At 33.9% G+C, this 11,661-nt stretch overlaps 1 long non-coding RNA gene across 1 annotated transcript in view; it reads right to left on the reverse strand.

The window, feature by feature from the left end:
- The window catches only part of LOC128032642 (uncharacterized), a 34,298-nt gene extending 23,627 nt beyond the window's left edge, over positions 1-10,671 (reverse strand). The window contains exon 1 of the long non-coding RNA XR_008188889.1: positions 10,534-10,671. This is a non-coding gene — a long non-coding RNA (uncharacterized LOC128032642). The remainder of the gene's footprint in view (positions 1-10,533) is intronic.
- Between the last annotated feature and the right edge of the window lie 990 nt (positions 10,672-11,661).

Raw genomic sequence — 11,661 nt, forward strand, 5'->3', positions numbered from 1 at the left:
TTTCCAAAATAATCAAGAACTGGATTTACAGCTATTTTCTTTTAAGTAGCATCCTCAGATTTAGTCATAGCGTCTAGGACGGGTTTGAAATGTTACATTTAGTGGTATTAGAGTCAGGTTGCAAAACTCTGACTATGAAATTTTGGGTTTAAAATTATTTTTGAGAAAATCATTTGTTTAAATATAGTTTATTTCTATATGAATCTGAAAAGGAATTTTGTGAAATACCGAGTCTTTGGAACCGATTCTGTAAGTACTCCTCACTCAGAAATACTTTAGTTTAGGAAACTCTGAAACGATTAAAACCATATTAAGATAGTTAGAGACTGAAACATTTTTGGGATTTTTGAAATTTCTTCTAACAATTTTTTGAGGCATAAAATGTCTGTTAATAAATACTTGAACTGTAACACCCAAAAACCTGACCTAGAATTCTAGATCGAATCCCGGAGGTTACATTGACCACCGAAAGTGGCGAAAAGAAAAACTCTATTATAAACATAGAAAATCCTTTGGTAAACCATCTTGCCATAACTTTTAGAAAGTTAGATAACACTTAGTTAAATTTTGAAACAAAGTTTAATTGGCATTAAACGCAAGTCAGAAATAAACCAAATGGAATTCCTTGATAGTTTCGAAAGCATCAAATTTTGTCAATCACAAACCATAATTTGAAAATCGTGATATAACAAAACTTATAAATTGTTTAAAACTGTAACACCTAGTTGATCGAAAATCCAAACTCAACCCATACCACAATTTTTATAATCTTTCCTACAAACCATTTGAAAATAACAACTGAAATTTAAGTAGCATCATTTAAACCAAACCAAACACTTATCATCCCGAGACCTCCAGCATGTTGAGTCCAACTTTCGAACATAAAAAGTACCTGAAAGAAAGAATGTTACAATGAGGTAAGCTGCGTGAGCTCAGTGTGAGCCCGGAAAATAAAACAGATGGCAAAAGATGGAGTGACACAATAAATATTCCAAACAAGTATATGTATAAAAATGACTTACAAAAATCTCAAAGCGGTAATCCAGTATACAAAAATGTATTCAAAGAATATCAAAGCACATATTAATTAACACACTTATTATATTATATTAACCATATCACCAATATCCCAATGCTTACATAATCAGATATATATTCAGATGCGTAACGAATGTAACGAGTCAAAAACCTACCCCAACCATTCGAACACCATTCCGTCCCTCCTGCATACCACAATAGGGATATGTTGGACCCAACCACCCTGCACACCACATAAGACCGTAATAGGCCTATCCACATTGCACACCCTATATGTGGAATTGAGCCACTCAAATAATAATATGCAACTGAGCTGACATATGTAAAATTGTGCACTAAACTGTATTGCAGTTAAATTGCCAAATCAGTCTTCTTTCTTTCCATAAGCAAATCCCAAAATTTTCATGCTAATGCAGTATTGCACACATACGCAAACAAACATACATAAACAGACATTCACATTTCCAGTTGAACAAATTCAGAGTTGGTTATACTTGCATTCCAATACTAAGTAATGATAGCAACAATAAACTCAAATTTATTCATCACATAAACGAACAATTAAGTTATAGCCCATAAATACACGAACCCAAACTTGACCGAGTCCTAAACACACTTATCAAGGCTTAATCGAGGGTCGAATTACACAGAAACATAAAACGAGACTGTTTATGACTCAGAACAAAAATCAGTGAAACAGTGCCACACGGCCGTATACCCTGACCATGTAGAAGAGTCAAGGTCATGTGAAGAACAACATGGCTGTGCAAAAAAGACACACACCCATTGGAAGAAGCACACGTCCATGTGGAGGAGACATACACCCATATGTTTGAGTTGTATGGCCGTATGAGTAGCTCGTATAACTCACTGTTCAAGAGTGCTTATTTAAGGAACAGAGTAGAAATGATCATGTAGAAACTCACACGCCTGCGTGGCTAAGGGACACGGTTGTGTGTCCAAGGCATATGCCCGTGTAAAAATTAACAAAAATCCCTAAATAATAGCCACATGACCGTGTGGCACTAAAAAAGGTCCAAAATCTCTAATTTGCAAAGTCACACAACCGTGTGGACCGTCCGTGTGCGGCATACGCTCGTGTGGCCACCCGTACGGTCACAAAACCACTCCGAGTTTCACGATAGCAACGCAATCCCTAATCGCTAATGGTTCAAAAACACACCTTAAAGCGAAACCCTAGGCATTATGAACTGATCGATTCTCCCTTAGTGTACCAATTTTAAAATTGCATAAACTGATATGCTAATTTATAAGCAACAACCAAAACAGTACAAACAAATTGACTAAGAATAACCTAAAACTCAGAACGAAACAATTAAACAACACAATACTTACATAATTCACATCCAATTAAATGAAACACACGAGGAAAATCAATCAACAATGACGATGATAAACCCAGAATTAATTTGAAGAACAGAAGTACAATGGTTCAAAAATCACAAAAAAATGAAAGTGAGAAAGGAGAAGGAACGAAAAGAAAATTTACGTGCAAGAGAGGGAGAAGAGAGAAGAGTAACGTGGGAAAAATAGTTTGGGAGATAACTTCCTATTTTAGATTAAAAGTTAAATAAAAAATAGAAATAACTAAATTAGTATTTAAAACAAATAAGAAAAACTAGAATAAAATTAATTCTTCAAAACACACATGAGGACTCGAACACGAGACCCAAAGGTAAACTAACACACACTCAACCTCCGAACCAGTAGGCTCATTTTGATATTGAAACGTGATAATAAACCCAATTGCTCAACCTACTTATTGATCCTAACAACAAACCTCAAAACTTCTAACCCTAAATTTTAGGATGTTATAGGAACTGATATATAAAACTTTTTAATATAAATAATCTATAAAATGATGAGCACTTATGGATCACATGGATGCAGCATTCATGGGTGTGGTAGACACCGTAGAGGGCTCGAGCTGAGTCATCATCGATGGGTAATATGCCCAATTTGAATACGAGTGAGATGCCGACTATACCTACTGTTCAGAACGGGTTTCAAAGTTGCTCGATTGGTGATGATGCATTGTCTCAGGCCATGCTGAGGGTTTTGGAGAGGGACACTGAGCCCTATTCAGGATCTGGGAGCTGTTGGTTGGTTACTAAACAACTTCAGTCCAATAGTACTAAATTGTTTAGAGGTGTCACTAGAGTCGTCCCTACGATGGTTGATTATTGATTAGAGGTCATAGAGATGATTATAAATGACATTGACTGCTCCTTCGAGCAGAAGTTCAAGGGTGCAGTATCTCTGCTTCATAATGAGGCATATCAGTGGTGGTTAACGGTTGAGGAGGGTCCCAGATTGGATTACTTGGGATCAGTTTAAGAGCGCATTCCAGAGTAAATATGTGGCGGCGAGATATGTGGATACTCGTGGATGCGAGTTTATGATCCTTACCTAGGGGGATAAGACTGTGGTCGAATATTAGGTTAAAATTTTTTCGACTGAGTCGTTATGCTCGTTGGATAGTATCAACTGAGTATGAGAAATGTATTCGTTTCGAAGAAGGATTAAGGGGTAATTTGAAGGTTTTGATAGCTCTACAGAGGGAGCGAAAATTTACTGTCTTGATGGACAAGACGAAGATCACTGAAGAGGTTAAGTGCGTTGAGCGCGAAAATAGGGAGTGTGAAAGGGGTAAGAATAAGAGGGATTCAGAGCCCTCTAGTTCTACTCAGATGCCTAAGAAATGGGCTAGATCTGACGGGCCTTCAAGGATTGGGGTTCCAATTACTCCTACTGTGGCTCAACCGTGTGGGAACTGTGGTAGACGCCATCTGGATGAATTTTGGAGGAGGTTAGGAATGTGTCTATGATGTGGGTCGATGAAGCACCGTATCAGAGATTGCTGATAACATTCTGATCAAATACAAGCTCCAACTCCAGGATTTGTTCAGCCTTAGTGGGTAGTTCAACAACCGCCTAGGGGCCGTGGTTCGGCTAGGGGTGGTAACGGTATGGGTAAAGGTTAGAGAGCATTGGGTAGAGGTGCTAATCAGACTGAGTCGAGGTAGCCTTTGTTGGTTTACGCTCCTAGACATTGTGAGGATAGAGACGTCGTTGATGTTATTACCGGTACATTTTTTTATCCATATTGCCCATTATTTTGCATTGATAGATATAGGGTCAACACATTCCTATGCAGCTAGCTCTGTTTCTCTAAACTTGGGGATTTCTGTTAAGAGCACTTCCGGAGAGATTATTATACTTAGTTCATTGGGTTAATCATTTTGGGTTAATAAATTGTATAGGATCGTACCGTTGGAGATTCAAAGGGTTGTGTTTCCAGCTAATATGATGGAGCTACCATTTGGGGAATTTGATTTGATTTTGGGAATGGACTAGCTCGTGGATCGTCAGGTCAGTTTGGGCTGTGCTAGTAAGAGGGTAGTTATGATATTAGAGAATGATGTGGAGGTGGTTATGATCGACAAGCATCGGGATTATTTATCCAATATGATCTCCGCTCTTGTGGTCGAAAAGTTAGTTTGAAAAGGGTGTGAAGCATATTTGGCTTTTGTGAGTGACTCAACTTTTGTGGGTTCGTCGGTTAGGACATTCGGATGGTTAAAGAGTTTCTTAATTTTTTTCCCAGAAGTTACCGGATTTGCCTCCGGATCAGGGGGTCAAGTTCGGTATTGAGCTTCTATCGAGTTCAGCTCCGGTGCCCATCACTCTTTATCGTATGACACTGAAAGAGCTTATAAAGTTAAAAGCTCAGCTTTAGGAACTCCTTGATTGAAGTTTTATCCGTCTCTGTATGTCTCCTTGGGGGCACTAGTTTTATTTGTAAAGAAGAATGATGATATCATGATGATGTATATCGACTACTGACAGTTGAATAAGTTAAAGGTAAAGAATAAGTACTCACTTCTGAGAATTGACAATTTGTTTGATTGATTTCATGGGGCTATGTGTTTTCCAAGATAGATATCCGTTCTGGGTGCCATCAGCTCAAGGCTAAGGAGGTCAATGTTCATAAGACTACTTTTAGGACTCGTTATGGGCACTACGAGTTCCTAGTCATGCCCTTTGGTTTGACGAATGCTCCGGTTGCATTCATAGATCTTATGAACTGAGTTTTTCAACCCTACTTGGAGCAGTTAGTCATGGTCTTCATAGATGACATTCTGGTGTACTCTAAGACTGAAGATGATCATGATGAGCATCTTAAAGTAGTTCTTCAAATACTCCAGGAGAAACAGTTCTACGCTAAGTTGAGCAAATGTGAATTCTGGTTGAAGGAGGTGACTCTTCTGGGGCATGTGGTTTCTACGGAGGGGATCCGAGTTGATCGTAGGAAAATTGAAGATGTGCTTAAGTAGAAACAGTCTAGGAATGTTTCTAAGATCTACAATTTTCTTGGGCTTGTGGGTTATTATCGGAGTTTTGTCAAGGGGTTTTCTTTAATTGCAGTTCCTTTCACTAAGTTGTTGCGTAAGAACGCCCCATTTGTTTAAGTTGTTGCAAATCACCTAAAAATGCTTCTAGCTGGAAGTGTTTTCATAAAATCGGTCTATTCCTGTAAATTTTCAAAAATAAGTCTATGCATATAATTATATTTAAACTAAGTCTATTCATGTATAGCAGTTGCTATGGATTCCAAAAGGGGATGGAATTGTAATATTTCCACATACTTCTTTAGCACAGGCAGGTTCTTGAAATTCTGCTGCTTGTAAAATTGGGCATAACAGGAAGTATGAAGTAGGAGGATGAAGTAAAGCGCTAATTGAAAATCCATTTTCGTTGCTATTTTGATTGAGGGAAATGAATGAAGATTTAGATTGGGTTACTGAAGAAATCAGGTTTTAAAGAAACAAAAGCAGGGTTAAGTAGCACCACGAGATATAAATTATAATTCTTAAAGTAGCACCACTAGTGATTTTCTTTTGTTTTTATAATTAGCACCACTAAATGTAAATTATAATTCTTAAAGTAGCACCACTAGTGATTTTCTTTTGTTTTTAAAATTAGCACCACTAAATGTAACTTATAATTCTTAAAGCAGCACCACTAGTGTTTTTCTTTTCTTTTAAAATTATTACCACTAGATGTAAAAATAAATTATAATTGTTTTAGACGTAAATTTAGTAATATGAATGAAAAAAATATCTTCACCTATTTAAAATTTTCTTTAAATTTGTACTTCTATATATACTATACGCTTCATTTTTACTTGGAGTTTGTCCCTAGAAATATAATCATACCTATCTGCTCACGTCAATCCCACAAGTCTCTCATTTATTTTTATTCAATTACAACGGGACAAGACAAAATAAAAAATTCACATTGTTAAATTTTTATTTAACATATTATATAAATTATACTTTATGAATGAATAAACAAATGAAACTTACATATTTAATAATAAACTGCACATTTCCTTAAAAAAAGATAATATACCGCACATGTTACAATGCATTTTCCAAAAAAGAAAAAGAAATGTGACCATATTATATAATTTATAGTACAAACAAAGGTACTCATATTTTACAGTTCATCATTTTTAATGTTTGAGCCGTTTATGGACTGTAGTCGGCCAACACGATTTGGTCGGAAACAAGTGAATATATTACGGATAAACTATTGTAGAGTTCACTAAATTACAGTTTTCTTTAATGGTTGGATTATGAAAAGTTACAAAATAGTTATTCAATTGTTATTAAATTTTTGTTTTAATCATTCACTGGCTAACATAAAAATAGAAACACCTAAAATTTAAGATAGTTAGGTGATCAAACAAAGACGAAATCAAATAGTTGAATAACTATTTTACAACTTTTTAAAGTTGGGTGAATAAAAAAAAAGAATTCCATAGTTGGGTGACAACTAATGTACTTTACCCATACATTATATTATATTATATTTCACATGTAAAACAACCTTATTTGCTACGAGTCATTTTTTTTTGTCCTTCTCAGTCCCCTCTATTAGGGGTATAATTGAGATTCTGATGCTTGCAAGATTACTTGAGTTTGATTTGAAAAAAAATTGAATTTGACTCAAAAATTATTGAGTTGAGCTCGAGCTATCGATCGAGCCAACTTCAAGCTTAGTAATACTTGGCTTGAATAGCTTTCATATTTTTTATATTATTAAGTTACTTGATTTTCCTTAATTAACGAGCCGAGCTCAAGTACAAAAAATTGATAAACGAGTTTAATCGAGCTCGAATTCAAGTAGCTCGGTTATATCTCAAGTGAGCTCGAACTTAAAAACAAATGTTCAATTAAACTCAAACCAAATATTGAGTTTCAAAATTTAAATCGAGCTTAGTAATATTCAAACTCGGCTCGATTACCCTCAACAAACTAATCAGTATAGCAAGTATCTGCCCCCGTAAAATGTGCAATGCACCTCATTTGCTCTCATGGCATCTTCTTTTCTAATTCAATGTACAGTAGAAATTTCCAAGCTAGATTTGCAAAGAAAGACGATAATCTCAACTTTGTTGACAATTTCCTCACAATCAAGCTAAAGTTTTCCTATTCAGAAGCTTTTATGGAAAAGTCAACTCTCCTCATCACATACAATCTTTATCATATGTGCGTTTTTTTAATATAGTATATGCGATTTATGTTGAATATATTCAATATATTTTGAAAAACCAGCAAGCTAACCAAGTATACAACAATAAACAATATCAAATTTGTTCCCACAATATTTGTGGACCTGCTGCTGTATTTTCATCTTAAAGTAAGAATTAAGAGTTGTGTAAAATGAGTAACTTTCCATGTGGGGTTTTATGATGGGAAACCACTCAGAAACCTTCTTTCAACTTAGTTTCTTTAAAAAATAATAATGCATTTTAGAATTATCTGGAAAACATCCAAGCAAAGCAAAACCTATTCCATGATGAATGCTTTTTCACTTGTTAGCCAACTTACTTTAAGAAGTGTTGTGACATTTTGAGATAAACTTAGTTGATTTTTGTTTTGTTGATTTGCCTTTTTAAAGTGAAACCATCAGTTTTATTATTGTATGTTTTTTAAAAAAGATTCAGGTCACACAACTCTAACACAACAGGTATAAATAAATTTTATAATTATAATTGTAAAAATTTATATAACTTATTAATCAAATAAAAAGTTATATAACATAATGAAAATAATTTTAATTAAATTTATTTAAAAATATAAAATTAATTTAACATTTTATAATTTTATAATACCACGTCATTAGAACTAATATATATCCTCAATAAATTAAAATTCACATGTGAAAGAAGACAATATTATAAACAATTGAGCCAATGTTTTTGGTTTCAAAATCTTTTGTGGAAAAATCCGCACTTCAATGGTGATGAGTAGCGATTACATACTACCTTTAATTAAAGGAGGCAAAAGCTGATCCGTGTATTGAATACTTTCCCATTTGTTGCAACATACTAATACTATAGATATAGAAAACAAAACGTGATGAATGATGAATGCTTTTCAACCTACTTTACTGGGTTTCCATACTGTATATGTTTTTCTTTCTATGCCAACAACAGTAGTCAATGTGCCCTGCTTTATTTGTGGACCTGCTGCTGTATTTTCATCTTAAAGTAAGAATTAAGAGTTGTGTAAAATGACTAACTTTACGTGTGGGGTTTTATGATGGGAAACCACTCAGAAACCTTCTTTCCATAATAATCGGAAAACATCCAAGCATAGTGATGAATGCTTTTTCACTTGTTAGCCAACTTACATTTTTTTTTTAGCTTTTAGAGACAAACAAAACATGATTAACTGTTTGTTAGACTCGTCTGATTAAACAGGTTTACGCCATATACCATATATGATAACAAAGAAATTCTCCAATTTGATCCACTCTTGTGCTTTCTTTCTATGTGAACAACAATAGTTAATATATTCAATTTCATGAAACTCCGATAAAATTACTGCAAAAGTTTATCGAGAATTAATTTTTTTATAGCGATTTTCATACGGAAAATTCTAATTCAAGAGTTTGAGAAGTCATTGCTGGGCTTTTGGTAGTTAATAGGTTTTGAATGAGCTTGTCTTAAGTTGAAAGAGAGGAGAAATTGAGATTTTTGGACTAAATTGCAAAGTTGCTTCATCTACCATGGATTATTGGGCAAAACTAGTGAGATATTAAGGGTTCTATTCCCGATACATGGAGATAGTTCTTTCTTTCATTTGGATTAAGGGCTAAATTACAAATTTCTCCAAGAATAGGATCTTTCAATAAACAATCAACACAAGAAGGGATTGAGCCACTTTATTTATTTTGGGAAAGCGATGTGTACTCCAGTTTCATCAGATGACACAAAGCTAGAGGAATACGACCAGTAAAACTATTACTAGTGAGGTATAGAAGGCTGATGTTGTTCAAAATTTAATCTTGAAGGATTCAACTATAACCTTCCTAACTCGGTTCAGATGTTATGGTTTGGTTCCGTTGAACCAATTAAATTTGAAAACATTCTTTTTAACTAACTTTTAGAAAGCTTAATGTAACTGCCTTGGGATTATCAAAACGTCATATTATTAAGTTAACTTAAGAGTCCAATTTAATAAGTGTTGTGACATTTTGAGGTAAACTTTGTTGATTTTGTTTTGTTGATTTGCCTTTATCTAAAACTCCAATTACATTATTACGTAGTGGAAAAAGTGAAACCATCAATGTATTTTTTAACAAAGATTTGAGTTACACAATTCTAACCAATACAAAAAAAATTTATAATAAATGATATAAATAAAATTTATATAACTTATTAATCAAATAAAAGTTATATATCTTTTATATATGTAGTCAATTTTATAATAACTTATTGAAAGTATATATTATTGGTATGTTTCATGTCTATATTACGATCTATGATTGGAGTATATGACTACCTCTTCCAACAATATCGTCTTCAAGGTTTGAACACGTACTCTCTCTTTCAAATTGTAATATACTTCACCACTACGCTCAACGCTTATTGATAGCTTATCAAAAATTTATATTTTATATGATGAAAACTAATTTGAAAATCCATAAAACCAATTAATTTTCATCATAAAAAATTAAAATGCAATGTTATTTAAATCGAACTGTCTAGTTGAACTAAAAATCGATTGAAATTTCGATTTAGAGGAAGGTAAAAGTTCATTGACCGAAGAGAATTATAAAAAGTTTAATTGTTTGAATCGTATTTTATAATTGTTAATATTTTATTTTATAACTTTTAATAATTTATTTGATTTGCACTTAACATACTAAAATGGACGATGTAATTGTTTCTATCACTTATCCATTCCAAAAACATTATATCATATTCAACTTGAATTGGAAGCTTTTGAAATTATGTATTAAGATATTCAATTTGATTGGTTCGAGAGTTGTTGATGAGCAAGAATGGCGTCGAGGAAAATGGCGATAAAGGATATGTTGGATTCTGTTAATATCCCTTGCTTTCTTTAGTTGTACTCTCTCAATGAAGACTTACTATTACTATGATGAGTTACTCACCTCTTCTTATTTATATCTGAAGAAGAAGAAGAAGAAGAAGAAGAAGAAGAAGAAGAAGAAGAAGAAGAAGAAGAAGAAGAAGAAAAAGAAGAAGAAGAAGAAGAAGAAGAAGAAGAAGGTCAAGGATGAAGAAGAGCAAAATGAGGTCCTTTTTTATTAACGATTTCATCGACTTACCAAAAGGAAAAGAAAAACATATCCATAACTTGTATGATAAATACCTTCAAGAGGTCAAATAACATTGAGTGAAACAAGTATGAATTCTTGGGAAACCACAAGACTCCACCAGTGTGACAAACAGCGAAGTTAAAGGCTATCAATCTAAGAGAAATTGTTTCAGGAGTGTTGGAAACTAGAAAGATGAATTTAATGGAAAAGTTACACTGTTGGTTGTAATTGTCCTAGACATTGAACAACTTGGATTGGTCTCCCATGAATGGATCATGTCATCTGTTTCAGATTCTTCATCACCATGGTCTTCAAGAACATTTTATTGGCAATAATCTTTGACTTTTCAAAGATGGATGGTGTCAGAAATTTGGCACCGAAAATCTAAGCATTTAAGGCATAGATTTTTGGGTTGAAATTTGGCATGGGATAATTGCAATTTTGGTCCCAAATTGCATAGGGATTTTGCAAGTTGATCCTTGAGCTTCAACTATAAATAGGGCTAGCTATTTCTCATTTTCAACATCCCACACATGCCATTCTCTACTTAAGGCATTGTTCTCTCTCCTTATTTGTAAATTTTCACTTGTATTTTGGAGTGAAATATATTTGGTAGTGCCCGAGGAAGTAGGCAAAATTTGCTGAACCTCGTTAAAATTCTAGAGGGATATTTTGCGAGTGTGATTGTAGTGATTTATTGTGCTATTAAATTATGATAGAGGGATATTCTGGCTAGGAAAGACTTGGTACTTAAGCGATCCTCATGATCCACCTCTCTTTCCTGAGAATTGAACTTAATGTGATTTTTTAGTACAATAATTTTACTCTTTTACACGCTTCCGCTCAACAATTGGTATCAGAGCTAGATTCGTACTTGGGGAATACGACCGTTTATGATACTACTTATGTATACGGTATTGTTCATCCATGGCACTATTCACGTAGACGGTACTGTTCACG

This window comes from Gossypium raimondii, chromosome 9 (assembly GCF_025698545.1).
Source record: "Gossypium raimondii isolate GPD5lz chromosome 9, ASM2569854v1, whole genome shotgun sequence".
Lineage (NCBI taxonomy): Eukaryota > Viridiplantae > Streptophyta > Magnoliopsida > Malvales > Malvaceae > Gossypium > Gossypium raimondii.